At 41.2% G+C, this 12,576-nt stretch overlaps 1 long non-coding RNA gene across 2 annotated transcripts; it reads right to left on the bottom strand.

The window, feature by feature from the left end:
- Positions 1 to 9,117: 9,117 nt before the first annotated feature.
- On the bottom strand, positions 9,118 to 11,039 carry LOC109201093 (uncharacterized). 2 transcript variants are annotated; one of them, XR_002061090.2, is made up of 4 exons: positions 11,008 to 11,039; positions 10,030 to 10,223; positions 9,865 to 9,941; positions 9,118 to 9,614 (listed from the first exon to the last, which is right to left on the bottom strand). It is a non-coding gene; the product is annotated as an uncharacterized LOC109201093 (long non-coding RNA). The 2 variants fall into 2 exon arrangements; XR_002061089.2 differs by lacking the exon at positions 11,008 to 11,039 and adding an exon at positions 10,604 to 10,687.
- Between the last annotated feature and the right edge of the window lie 1,537 nt (positions 11,040 to 12,576).

Here is a 12,576-nt window from a genome sequence, read left to right as displayed (position 1 = left end):
TATTATATATTTATCCACAGATTAATGGAACCAATCAGAATTTTAGTTGTATAATTTCCATCCCATTCACAGGTCCATAAATGAAGTAAAATACACAGCTGCACACTTTTTGTGCACAGCAACATCTGTAGCTTTCCGTACGACTGTGTGGCGGCCAGCCTCTGAGCTTGGCTGATGTCTCCATTATCTTCTAGAGGCGTCAGATTCAGCACTTGGCTCCAGAGTTATTACTTTCTTTATAAAACAACAGCCAAAGATAACACCCTTGACTCCTCCATATTTTTCTCTCTGTTGTTTGTCATCTCCTTTTAAAAAACCGATATGTTAAGTTAACCATAAAACAGCAAAAGAAGGTTGAATTTTTTAAGTAAATCATTTGTACTGGCATTAGTTTTTAGAAAATAAAGGCAGTTTGTAGTATACTACAGTATTATACAGTTTTATTTGTAATTTACATGTTTAATTAAAGTTACAGTATATCTTCATAGCATCCAAGTGGCAGTTTCTTCAGCTTTCTTCCAGCTCAAATTCAAATTGGATTTGTGCCATTTCATTCCAACTTAACAAACAGAAGTAAAGGGACAAAAATTGCAATTTTTTTTAAAGTCAGTGAATGTAAGACTGAACTGAAAAAAAAGCATGTTGATTTTTACAGATCATATTCTCTGTATTTTTCAGCAGACTTAATTCTTTGGACATTTCTAAATAAAAAGAGCTGCAGATTGGTGACAAAATAAATTTAAAAACACTTAACCCCATATAGTGAAAGGATCTGATTGTTCTGTTATGCATTGCTTTTCTTTGGTTCAAAAAGCTAGAAAATCACAGATGTAGGTATGTTGTGTCTTGGCTGTGTTCTGTGTACTTTATAACACTGTGCAGCTCATAACAGATAGAAGAGCTTAGGAATTAAAAAAGGATTTCACCTGAAAACTCACAGAGCTTTTACTTGTGTACTGTTTATATGTGCCACTAAAGCTGCATATGTACTGCTGAAATAATAAAATGTAGATTTTTAAACAGGTGAACTCAAGTGGTTCACCTTCACTGTGTGGTCAGAGGCCGGTGGCGCCAGTGTCCGCAGCCTCGCCCTGTCAGTGCGCCCCAGGGCAGCTGTGGCTACAATGTAGCTTGCCATTGCCAGTGTGTGAATGTTGTGAATGGGTGAATGACTGAATGTAGTGTAAAGCGCTTGGGGTCCTTAGGGACTGAGTAAAGCGCTATACAAATGCAGGCCATTTACCATCAGAAAGATGGCAACTGCTTCTTTTAGCATCCAGCGCTACTGAGAGTAGCGTTCACAAATGTACTAACACTTCTAAGTATAACATCTTGATGCATGCTCAATCATCCAGGTAAGTAGATCAGTACGTCAGTATGATCAAACAGCATGCAAGATGCTGATTACAGGAACCACCTGAGATTCAGCCTCAGATGCCGACAAGACAGGATTACTCCTAAAAGTCTGCTAAAAGCTGCTTATGAACGGGTGAGGCAAACAAGTTTACCATCGACGTGTTAAAATCTGAAGAGGAGTGGATCCAACAGAGACTTACAATGCTTCTAGATGACAATACTCTTAAAAAGGTGTTTGAATCACCGAGAAGGATCGTCTAGCACAGCACGAGAAGTCTAAAAACCGCAACAGAGTTGACTTGTTGTGCGTCGGAAACCACAGCAAAATACAAAGAGTGTCCTCAGTGGTCAGAAGAGAGAAGGATGCCATACCGAGGATGTGACAAGTGGGTGAAGAATTGTCTGACAGACAGCTCACCCAAACAGAGAAAAACATCCTTGCTAAAGGTTGAATTTGCTGTGACGCCAAGACAAATCCCGCTAGTGGAACTGATCACAGCCACAGAAGAGCAATTTGAAAGAACAATATTGCAGACGTGGAAGCAGAGCAACTACGGCAGACGTTTCGGTCTGTCTCAGCAACGCAAAGCCCCAGCATCCAACATCAGCATGGAGGAGAGGAAGGCACTCCCATCACATTATCATCCTTAGGCAGACAAAGGTAGGTGCACAGTTTGCTAAACCAGCAAGACTATCATGAGAACATTTCGTCACTGCTCAGTGACGAAAATACTTATGAGCCCTGAAACAAGACCAGAAATGGTTACAGGAAGAGGTGATAGACTGTCTGAAGTGGAAGGGTAGCCTTCTTAATTGTGACATTTCCATCAGTAATGGGGACATCTAAAAGCTGATGGTACCGTAAACCTACGCATACGGATCAGTATTTAAGGTTTGACTCTCATCATCCAATGGAGCATAAACTGGTTGTCATCAGGATGCTACAACAGAGAGCGAACACCATCCCCACAGACACAGCGCCAGAGAAGCAGAAGAACATCACATCAAGAATGCCTGAGTAAATGTGGTACTCCAGCTGGACTTTGTCAAAGCTGGGAAGGCACCTAAAGAAAGCTCCAGCCGATCCAGGAGAGAAGGTCAGCTGCCTTCTCGAAAGCCTGTAGGGATCCCGTATGCATCAGGAGTATCAGAACATTTGAGATGCATTGTTTCTAAACACCACATCTCTGTGGCTTGAATTTAAGAACAAACGTTATAGGATTTCCTTACCTGGATACCTGGATTACCTTTAAGACCTACCATAGAACCAAGTCCGCCAGAGCTTATATTATATTTTACATGCTGTAGTGCCATTTTGGGAGCATTGCAAGTTGATATACATCAATACAACATTATAACCCAAATTTAATAATATGTATGCATTAAGTGCATAGTAAGTACATAAATTGCAAAAAAAGTGCAATAAACTACAAAAAATTGAAAATCGTTTTTGTTTTTTAACATATATTCTAGTTAGAGAATTTAAGAGGCTATCCCTCAAAACTGTAAATACAAAAAGTTGCACAAACTAGTTTCCCACCACAGGAAATTATTTTAAGTGTCTTCATAGTTTTATTTTGACATACACCAATTTTCATATACTGCAGGAAAATCGAAAATAAATATATAATGCAAATTTGCGAAAAAAAAACCCAGCATATGTATCAAAATAAACTATTTCCAGCAGTGCAATATGATCCTAGGCATCCCAGAAACGACACAGAAAGTCATAAAGTCAAACATAACTTTAAAAACACAAGTATAGGCTCATAAGCCCCTGATGGTAAAAAAAACTACATTTCCGCAAAATGACGTCACTTCCGGTTTCGGCAGCTCACGGCGGACAGCCATAGTTCGTGCTGATGGAGTAGAAGTGTTACAAACAGCTGATTGGATCGGCAAAGCGTGTTTCTGGAATATTATGTTTTGTTGCTGCAAGCGCTTTTATGCAGTTTTTGCAAGCTATATTGGAAGGAAACCGTGACCTAGGACAAGCTGATGGCATAAAATGTAAGTACAACTCCTCCGGTTTCATATGCAAAAAAAATTATTGCGCTAGCTTACATGGTTGCAGTGCTACCGGGATTAAAACAGTTACGCACAACAGAGCGTGCCCGCTCCTACCGGCTTTAAAGGGTTAACACAGTCGTCTTTGGTGGCATCTTTGCTTCTGGAAATTATACTGGGATAGTTCCTCCCTCCAGCACTCCACGGTCACAGTCAGTTGTTAGCGGAGTAGCATTCATGTGATCAAAAAATACACCAGTGGGGAATTAGCATCTCTAAACAACAAATCAGAAAGTTTGATTTTGCAGGTTGAAAAGATTGATCCAATCACTCTGAAAAGACTTCTAACAGCTCTTCTCCCTTTTAATGTCTCACAAAAACTGAAAAACATCCCTGCTCATCCTAAAATAATATCAATAATTATTTCTGCAGATTTGTGGAGGGAATTGGAAGCAGGAAATCGCTGCACGTCAGCAGGTGAAAAGAAAAGAGAGGGAGGAAGTTAAGTTGGACATGTGTGTGTGTGTCACAGAGATCACACAGCTGAGGCATGTGGAGGTGTACAACACATAGGTGTTTTGACTGACAGCTTCTAGCTGTAATCACGTGTATGATGTTTCCACATGTGAAACGGATGTAAAAATGATTGGATGAAAAATCCCCCCGTGGCCGGCAGTCTGAATAAAGGCTGTGAAGTCGTGTCAACATGGTTTCAGTTATCCTGCAGGAAAGTAAGACTTTAACTTTTATTTGATACATCAAAGCGTGAAGGTATGCAAGAGGGACTACTTTTACACACATGTAGACTATGTACTGATTTCAAGTATATTTTTTGTCTCTAACCACAAGATCAGATGTTTCTGATAGTGAGTGAGGGTTTTTTTCCAGAGAGAGCAAATGTTTTTAATATATTGATCATTCTGAGCCATTTAGTTCACAATGGAGAGGTCTGATGAAACTAAAATAATAATTTAGTCAATTTTAGTCCATAGAATAGGCTGGAAAATCATGGGAGACCTTTGCCTGTTCAAATCTCTTTCTGGTGTGATATCACACCCACATTGTGCCAATGAGTTTAATCAAAGGATGAAAACTAACATTTGTACCCGAAAAACTATTGAGTATGGATGCAGTCATTTTGTAAATGATCTGAAAAAAAAAAAACCTTTAAAAATACAAGATAAATAATTGGTTCTCTTATATTATTTTTTATTTTTACATACAGAATAATTAGCTAGTTCAGTTACAGAGCCAATGCATAACACCACCCACCTCAAAGTGCTTTATATCATCAGCTAGGCCATACAATACCAGAGAGAAGTCCAAAAATCACTCCCATTTAATAGGAAGAACCATTCAGCAGAACCAAGCTCTTAGGTTAAAGAAAAAACATAAAAGAGGAAGAACGATCAACAAAACACAGACTACAGGAGAGAGAGGGCATTGTTAATGACGTGCAGCAGTGGCACATAGACACGTGGAGAAGAAATGCTGTGTCCATCATGGGAAGGCCTCCAACAGACTGATGTAAGATGCATAACTAAGTGATGTTTCAAAAAGGAACACTTTAAGGCTAACCTTAAAAATACAGGGGACGTCTGTCTCCTGAATCCAAAGTGTAAATGGTTCTACAAAGGAACCTGAGACTTGAAGGCTCTGCCTCGCATTCTACTTTTAGAGCTCTAGGAACGACAAGCAAGCCTGTAGTCGTTGATCAAAGTGCTCTACTGGGATAATATGGCACAGTGAGATCTGTAAGTTATCATGGCACATGATAATTCAAAACTTGTATCTCAGGAGAAAGATTTTAACATTAGAACCACCTGTGTAATACTGTGTAGCTGACCTACCATAGATGAACACAAGACTTTGACAGTGAATTCTTTCAGGAGGTTGGAGCGTTCATGGATTGTTGTCAGCAGTTTGTGCCGTTAACACAAGGGACACTTCACAGTCACAGTAACAAAAATGCCAGAACCATAGACTGCATATAAAACATGAATGTAGCTTTGGCGTTTGGAAAGTGAAGCCAGTAATTCAGCTTTCAGTATTCCTGATGGCCATGAGGAGGGAACTCATTTGGTTTCGAAAATAATTCTTCTTCTATGGAAGTCTGGAAAACAAAGACTTTGATCCACAACCTCAGGAAACACTTTCCTGATGAATTCGTGGCCAGAGTCACTAGTTTCAAGTCTTATTTAATACAATGTGACTTTCATTGTATAAATTATGTTCTCCTTTGTGTAACTGACAACTTGCAAGCCTTTGAGCGTGTGCCTCAATTAAATAGTGAAATCCACACTCACTTGTCATATCCCAGATTCAACATGTCTAGACTGTCATGGCAAAAGTGCACAGCTTGAGGCTTCATAACAAGTTTTTGCAAACTAATGGATGGACTCACAACAGTGACAGTCTGTGGCATAATGTTGCTTCTAAAGATATGACCGGTGTTTTGTTTGGCTTTTTTTATATATATATTTTTCTCATTTCTCATTTTTTCTGAATTACAATATATGAGATTATTTTCTTGTTCATCCATAAGAGCGCTCAGTTTCATAACAAGAAACCGAGGGTTCTTCATGTCTGGTTCAGACATGAAATTAACCAAAACATTGGTCCAACTCATGCATTTGCTGTCATGGTCTGGGTAGTTTTCCACAGCATCAGCTCCTCCCCCCTGGGTGGAGTCTTTGTTGTTCCTCACCTGATGGCAATCATACCGGCAGTATTTATGACCTGCGCACACAACTAGTCTTCGCCAGATTATCTGCCAACTTTAGTCAGTTCTCGGCCTCACGTCTGTTCCTTGGTGAATCATCGTGTGTACTTACCTTATTCTGTTTTCTCGTCAGCATCTGGAACCCACCTACCAAGCTCTCCTGGATTCCAGTTTCAGCTGCCGGTAACCTCTCCTTTTCCAACGGCCAGTCTCTCCTGCCTGCCTCCCTGCATTGCACGCTGTACCCACCTGGGTCTTTGTCTCCTGCCCCCCCTCTCCTCCAAGCAACCTCCACCTGCAAGCACGTAAGGCAGCTCAGTGTAATTATTCTTAGATGCACTCACAGCTCGCTGTTGGATTCCCCTGACTGCTCTCTCCTCTGTTTCAGTGCCCTGGCCAGCCACAGTTTCCCCTGCCCTGTCCCTGCACCCAGTCGTCCCTGTAATCTAGTCGTAGTTCCGTTATGGTCATAGTTTCTCTTACCTCAGACATCTAGTTTACGTTCCTTATTACTAGTCTGAGTTTCTGTTGATTTCCAAACATTGAGAATAAAAGACCTTTGTTACACCGCACCTCTCGCCTCCGGTTTTGAAACTGCACTTGAGTCCATCCCATTTCCACGGGCCACTGTGCCATGACATTTGCCACAACAAAGAAGGCAGATGTTGTAAATTCTCCTCAGCATCAACTCCACATGCCATCGTCCCTATTCTTCATCTCATTACTTGGCATATATAATCTCTGGTTGTACTGTGGCTTTTTGGGGCAGGGAGACAGAGTGAACTATAAAGGGTTTTATACAAGCTGAGGAGTGGAGTTAAACTGGAAGGCAGTCTGCATGTTTGTATGGAAACAATTCTTTCACGAGTTGCAATTCTGTTTGAGTCCAGATGTAAAAAGCCACAGGGAGAGAAAGATGCATATCAGTCTTGACACCTAAATCCAGGATGATGCTGCACTTGAAGTGCTATCCTAACCTCACCGAAAAGACTACATTAGCAAAAGTATTCTCTGTGCATTTCTTTTCCTAAGCAATAATGATTCTGAACAAGCAGGATAGAAATCTTCCAGTTATATTAAAGGATCCACATACTTTTTGGGGAAGAAAAGTGAGTTAGGTAACTTTAAACTTTGCATATTTGTTGGTGTAAGACAGGCTGGTCTGAGTATTTCAGAAACTGTTGATCTGCTAGGATTTCCCACACAACCATCTCTGGGGATTAAAAGAGGAACATATGCAGTGAGCAGCAGTCCTTTGAGTAAAAATGCCTTGTTGATGTCAGAGGAGAATGGCGAGACTGCTTCAAGATAATAGGAAAGCAGAAATAACTCAAATAACCACTCATATCAACCAAGGTGTGTAGAAAGACATCTCTGAATAACACATTGAATCCTGTAGCAGATGGTCTACAACAGCAGACTACATCAGGTCCCACTCCTGTCAACTAAGACAGCACAGCTCACCAAAATTGGAAATTAGAAGACTGGAAAAACAATATGAGCAACATTCAGAAGGTAGGGTCAGAATTTGCATAAAAAACACGAAAGTGTGTCTCCGTCATGCCTCGTTCAGGCAGTTTTGCTATACTATTGGCTGTAAATTACTTCAGGTGAATGGAATGTCTCTAAATGCTCATCTCAGCCAAAAAGCTAAGGATTTTTTTAAAACTGTGAATCATGCAAAACCGCTCTGGTAAAATGCAGGAATTGTTTAAAAAAGGGAAATGAGCATAATAAGTTCCCTTGACAATATTTTGTCACAAATTATTATGATCCTACTTTAAGTCTAATCTCTGTACTCAAGTAATTACACTAAGTCATGCAAATGTTTTGTGTTTGTTCTTGACAAGGAAGCACGTTTTCTTTCTGGCTGCTTCTCTGTGGTCTGACCAGAAACTAACTCATCCTTATTCTAGAAAGTGAACCACAACATGTGGCAACAGAGCCCACAAACATGCGCTCATTCCTCTTGAGGGGAAACTAGCAACTGAAAAAAACAGAGATAGAAAGAGAGAAAGTCCCAGTGTTCCTCTCCACATCCATTTGTCTTTGGACTACATTCCTACTCCTCTTCCTCAAATGAAATGGTTATCCCTGCAAACAATGAGAAGACTGAGCTGCAGGAGCATCTGCAGCATGTGAAGTGGGACATGAAACAAAATTGGCTCACAAGGTCGAGGTCAACTTCAGCATCAGCACATTCTTTGAGCCAAGGCGTTGGAGAGAAAGCAGGCGCGAACTGAAATGGCCCTAGTCTCTTCCTAACATGCTTTTATTTCCCACATACTTCGTGATCAGCAGGCCTCAGTATGTTATCAGGTAATACTGAGACAAACAGCTGCTTACGTGCTGAAATGTGGATGTATTATTTGAGTAAAGCATTACACATGAATCAGAAGAACAATACATTTTGACCAATAGGCTAACAATTAAAGTAAACTCATCAGTATTAAAAATACAGCTGGAAAGGTGAACTGTTCCTACTTTAAGAGCAAGTGCAGGCAGATATGTTGCGAAATGTATTTACCATCATAATTAAATACAAAAAGAAAGAATGTGCAGAAAAAATCTGAACTCTAAACTCACACCTATGATATTAATTTAAAAATCATAGTTGACCTTTTCGAATTATTGTAACAAAAAAGGAAAAAAGTCTTTTCTGTGGCTAAGTCCTCAATTTTCCTTTATTCCTTGTAATGTTGTCAGTCTCCATATGAGTCACGTTGACCATGTGCTGTGTGCTTCATGCTTTGCTCTGGAATGTCAGGTTTCGAATTGCATGTACCCGATATTGCCTTGCCATGCCATGCCAGAGATATAAGATTGTGTGTAACTGTAAAATAAAATGACTATTATTTATTTGCAATAAAATAACATAAACCACACACCAAAGTACACACAGGACTTTTTATTAGTAAGTTACAATGCAGACACATGCACTGCCAAGGACATTTAAAAAAAAAAATAATACTATGACATTTCATCATGTTTCAGTTAAACAAGTTAAGAATCAAGCAGTTAAGTAAGAAAGATTTTTTCTGTTTATAACAATTAGAACATGTATGATTGAACACAGAAGAAACGTGCACTTTACTGCACTGCAACATAGAAAATTATCCTAAGTGTAGAAAAACATATCATTTTCATTTGACAAACACTTGATGATACAAATGTGTTTGCAGTGACTGACTCACCCGAGTTTCTTCCAGAAGCCACAGGTTAACAGGTTAAAGGATATTTATTGTGTCACACAGCATGTTCTTTGGAAACTGGTTCAGCGCAGCGGTTTGAGAAAATATCACAGGCTGTCTGAGCGAGCAGGGTTTCCTTCATGTCATACCCATACTCCAGAGGCAAGTGCGGTGTTGGTGGTGCATCACGGTGTAGTGTGATGTACCGGGTTGTCAAAACCGGCTGCTGACATGACAGAACACTGCCCTCCTGCACCAGCCCAAAGGCACTTTCCACAAGGGGCTTGTCAGGTCAGGGATCTGGTAATGGACCCACAATGCCTCTGTAGAATCCACTCCTAAAGAAAACATCAATGACAATAATGTAAGGAAGAAGGTTATTATACTGAACAACAACTAAACTAAAAAGTGTGAAACAGTGGTGCATAAGTTAGAGACTGGGATGTATATATGTACATGACTGAGTTAGCCGTCTTCAGAAAGTGTAATGTTGTATGTAAATTAATACCTATTCTGACACATGCATGTATGAACAAATAGCAACATGCATTTGTAACACAGGAAACCAAATTTTACAAATCTAATTACCGTACTCCAGTCTGGGCCATCCTATTTGGTACCGGCTTAGTGAAGATCATAGAGTTGATAGGTCCTGGCTTCACACCCTAACAGAAGACACATTTACTATGGATGGTGTTGCTGTTCATATGTAAACATGGTCTAATTCAAAAACTTTAACCTTATTTAAATTACCACTGTCCGTGGCTTGTGCCATTGCTGTTCAGATTCGGTGCAGCTATGCACAGGGGGACAACCGGCACTCTGAGTTGTGAGTAGTGTGCTGTTTGGAAGAGCAGTGCCACTGTGTGATTGCACATAACAGCACCTGCCACACAGGAGCACTGGCTATGTGTCAGTACCACCGGCGATGAATCCAGAAGCTTAATCTAAGAAGAAAGAACTAAAATTAAAAATGTAACATCATCTTCATGGAAGAGCCGAACAGGAACATAGTTCAGTGTTATGGTTACTGACCCCTACAGGCTTACCCTCCTGAATGCTTAGTGTTTCCTTCTCTCCCTATTAAAACAATTTAACCATCCTTGATAACTGTAATAACTTAGATTGTGTATATTTGCAGTATTAACTTGGTGTAAATTTGTTTCTGATCACCCAAACACATCTGACTAGTCAAATTAGGTGTGATAAAGCAGGGGACAAGGAAAACATTCAAGTTGATGGGCCTTCAGGAATGAACTTAACTAATGCTTAAATGAACTGAACCCCACTGAACAGGGATTAACAACTTACACAGCTTCCTGCCTACACTTAGTCTGTGTGGTGCCTCACTCTTCCTCATTGACCTGTAGCACAGGGCTCTCACACCGACTTCCCCTGTCAACCTGTGTTTTTGGACACTGAATAAAGATACAAGAACCATTAGCATTATTTCTGTACTACTCATGTCAACACATCTTAAACATATATACTTTACACGTAGCAAGAGTAGCATTGGGTAGTTAACTACCTGCTTAGTTAGCCAACTACCTAACGCTATTATAAAAGTGTCTAACAACAAAAGTGACATTAGTTAAACCTCAACTATAAACACCGTTTAAGGAAACATGTAATGTAGAGAATTGACATCAAATGAAACACATAGCGGAGTAACGTAGTGTTTGCATTTCACGTTAGCTAACATTTCTTTGTCGGTTAATTTACGTTTCTTACCTTCGTAGTTGTGTATATATGATGCAGCATATAACTTAAATCCTTTATAGGATCCCACTAACATGCTGACGGGGGTTGTCGTCACTCTGTAAATCCGATGAACATCAGTGATGTTCAAATTTGGGCGCTCTTGTAGGCAGCGAGTGCAAACGCGGAGGTCGGATTATGAATGAGTGGGAGGAGTTGCGCCATTAGAACGAAGATTACATGACGCGTCAAAAGGCTGAGTGCTTTGAAGTTCGGTCGTGCTTTGAAGTGCGGCCGTTAGGTCACGCCTACTGAGGGCATAAATAGAAGTCAAAAACAGCATTAGTTTGTGTTAGTCTGTTCCCTCCAGATTTCACAACGCTTTCTTTCCAAACTCCATATGTTTCAGGTCTTGGACCTGTTCCTGGGCTCCTGCACTCTGATATACATCTCACCCGCTTGTAATTATCCATCACAGCCGCGTGGAAACCTGGAGGTTCCCTCCAGATTTCACAACGCTTTCTTTCCATCTCCTTGTGTTTCAGGTCTGGATCTGTTCCTGGGCTCCTGCACACTGATATCCATCTCACCCGCCTGTAGCATCCATCACAGCAGGCGTGGAAACTGGAGGTTCCCTCCAGATTTCACAACGCTTTCTTTCCATCTCCTTATGTTTCAGGTCTTGACTGTTCCTGGGCTCCTGCACTCTGATATCCATCTCACCCGCTGTAAGCATCCATCACAGCGGCGTGGAAACCTGGAGGTTCCCTCCAGATTTCACAACGCTTTCTTCCACTCTCCTTGTGTTTCAGTCTTGGATTGTCCTGGGCTCCTGCACTCTGATATCCATCTCACCCGCTGTAAGCACCATCACAGCAGCGTGGAAACTGGAGTTCCTCCAGATTTCACACCTTTTTTCCATCTCCTTTGTTTCAGTCTTGACTGTTCCTGGGCTCCTGCACTCTGATATCCATCTCACCCGCTTGTAAGCATCCATCACAGCAGGCGTGGAAACCTGGAGGTTCCCTCCAGATTTCACAACGCTTCTTTCCATCTCCTTGTTTCAGGTCTGGATCTGTTCCTGGGCTCCTGCACTCTGATATCCATCTCACCCGCTTGTAAGCATCCATCACAGCGGCGTGGAACCTGGAGGTTCCCTCCAGATTTCACAACGCTTTCTTTCCATCTCCTTGTGTTCGGTCTTGGACTGTTCCTGGGCTCCTGCACTCTGATATCCATCTCACCCGCTTGTAAGCATCCATCACAGCAGGCGTGGAACTGAGGTTCCCTCCAGATTTCCAACGCTTTCTTCACTCTCCTTATGTTCAGGTCTTGGATCTGTTCCTGGGCTCCTGCACTCTGATATCCATCTCACCGCTTGTAAGCATCCATCACAGCAGGCGTGGAAACCTGGAGGTTCCCTCCAGATTTCACAACGCTTTCTTTCCATCTCCTTATGTTTCAGGTCTTGATCTGTTCCTGGCTCCTGCACTCTGATATCCATCTCACCCGCTTGTAAGCATCCATCACAGCAGGCGTGGAAACCTGGAGGTTCCCTCCAGATTTCACAACGCTTTCTTTCCTCTCCTTATGTTTCAGGTC

This window comes from Oreochromis niloticus, unplaced genomic scaffold (assembly GCF_001858045.2).
Source record: "Oreochromis niloticus isolate F11D_XX unplaced genomic scaffold, O_niloticus_UMD_NMBU tig00008084_pilon, whole genome shotgun sequence".
Lineage (NCBI taxonomy): Eukaryota > Metazoa > Chordata > Actinopteri > Cichliformes > Cichlidae > Oreochromis > Oreochromis niloticus.
The sequence above is the reverse complement of the archived record's forward strand: the minus strand, read 5'-3'. Positions and strand labels throughout refer to the sequence as shown.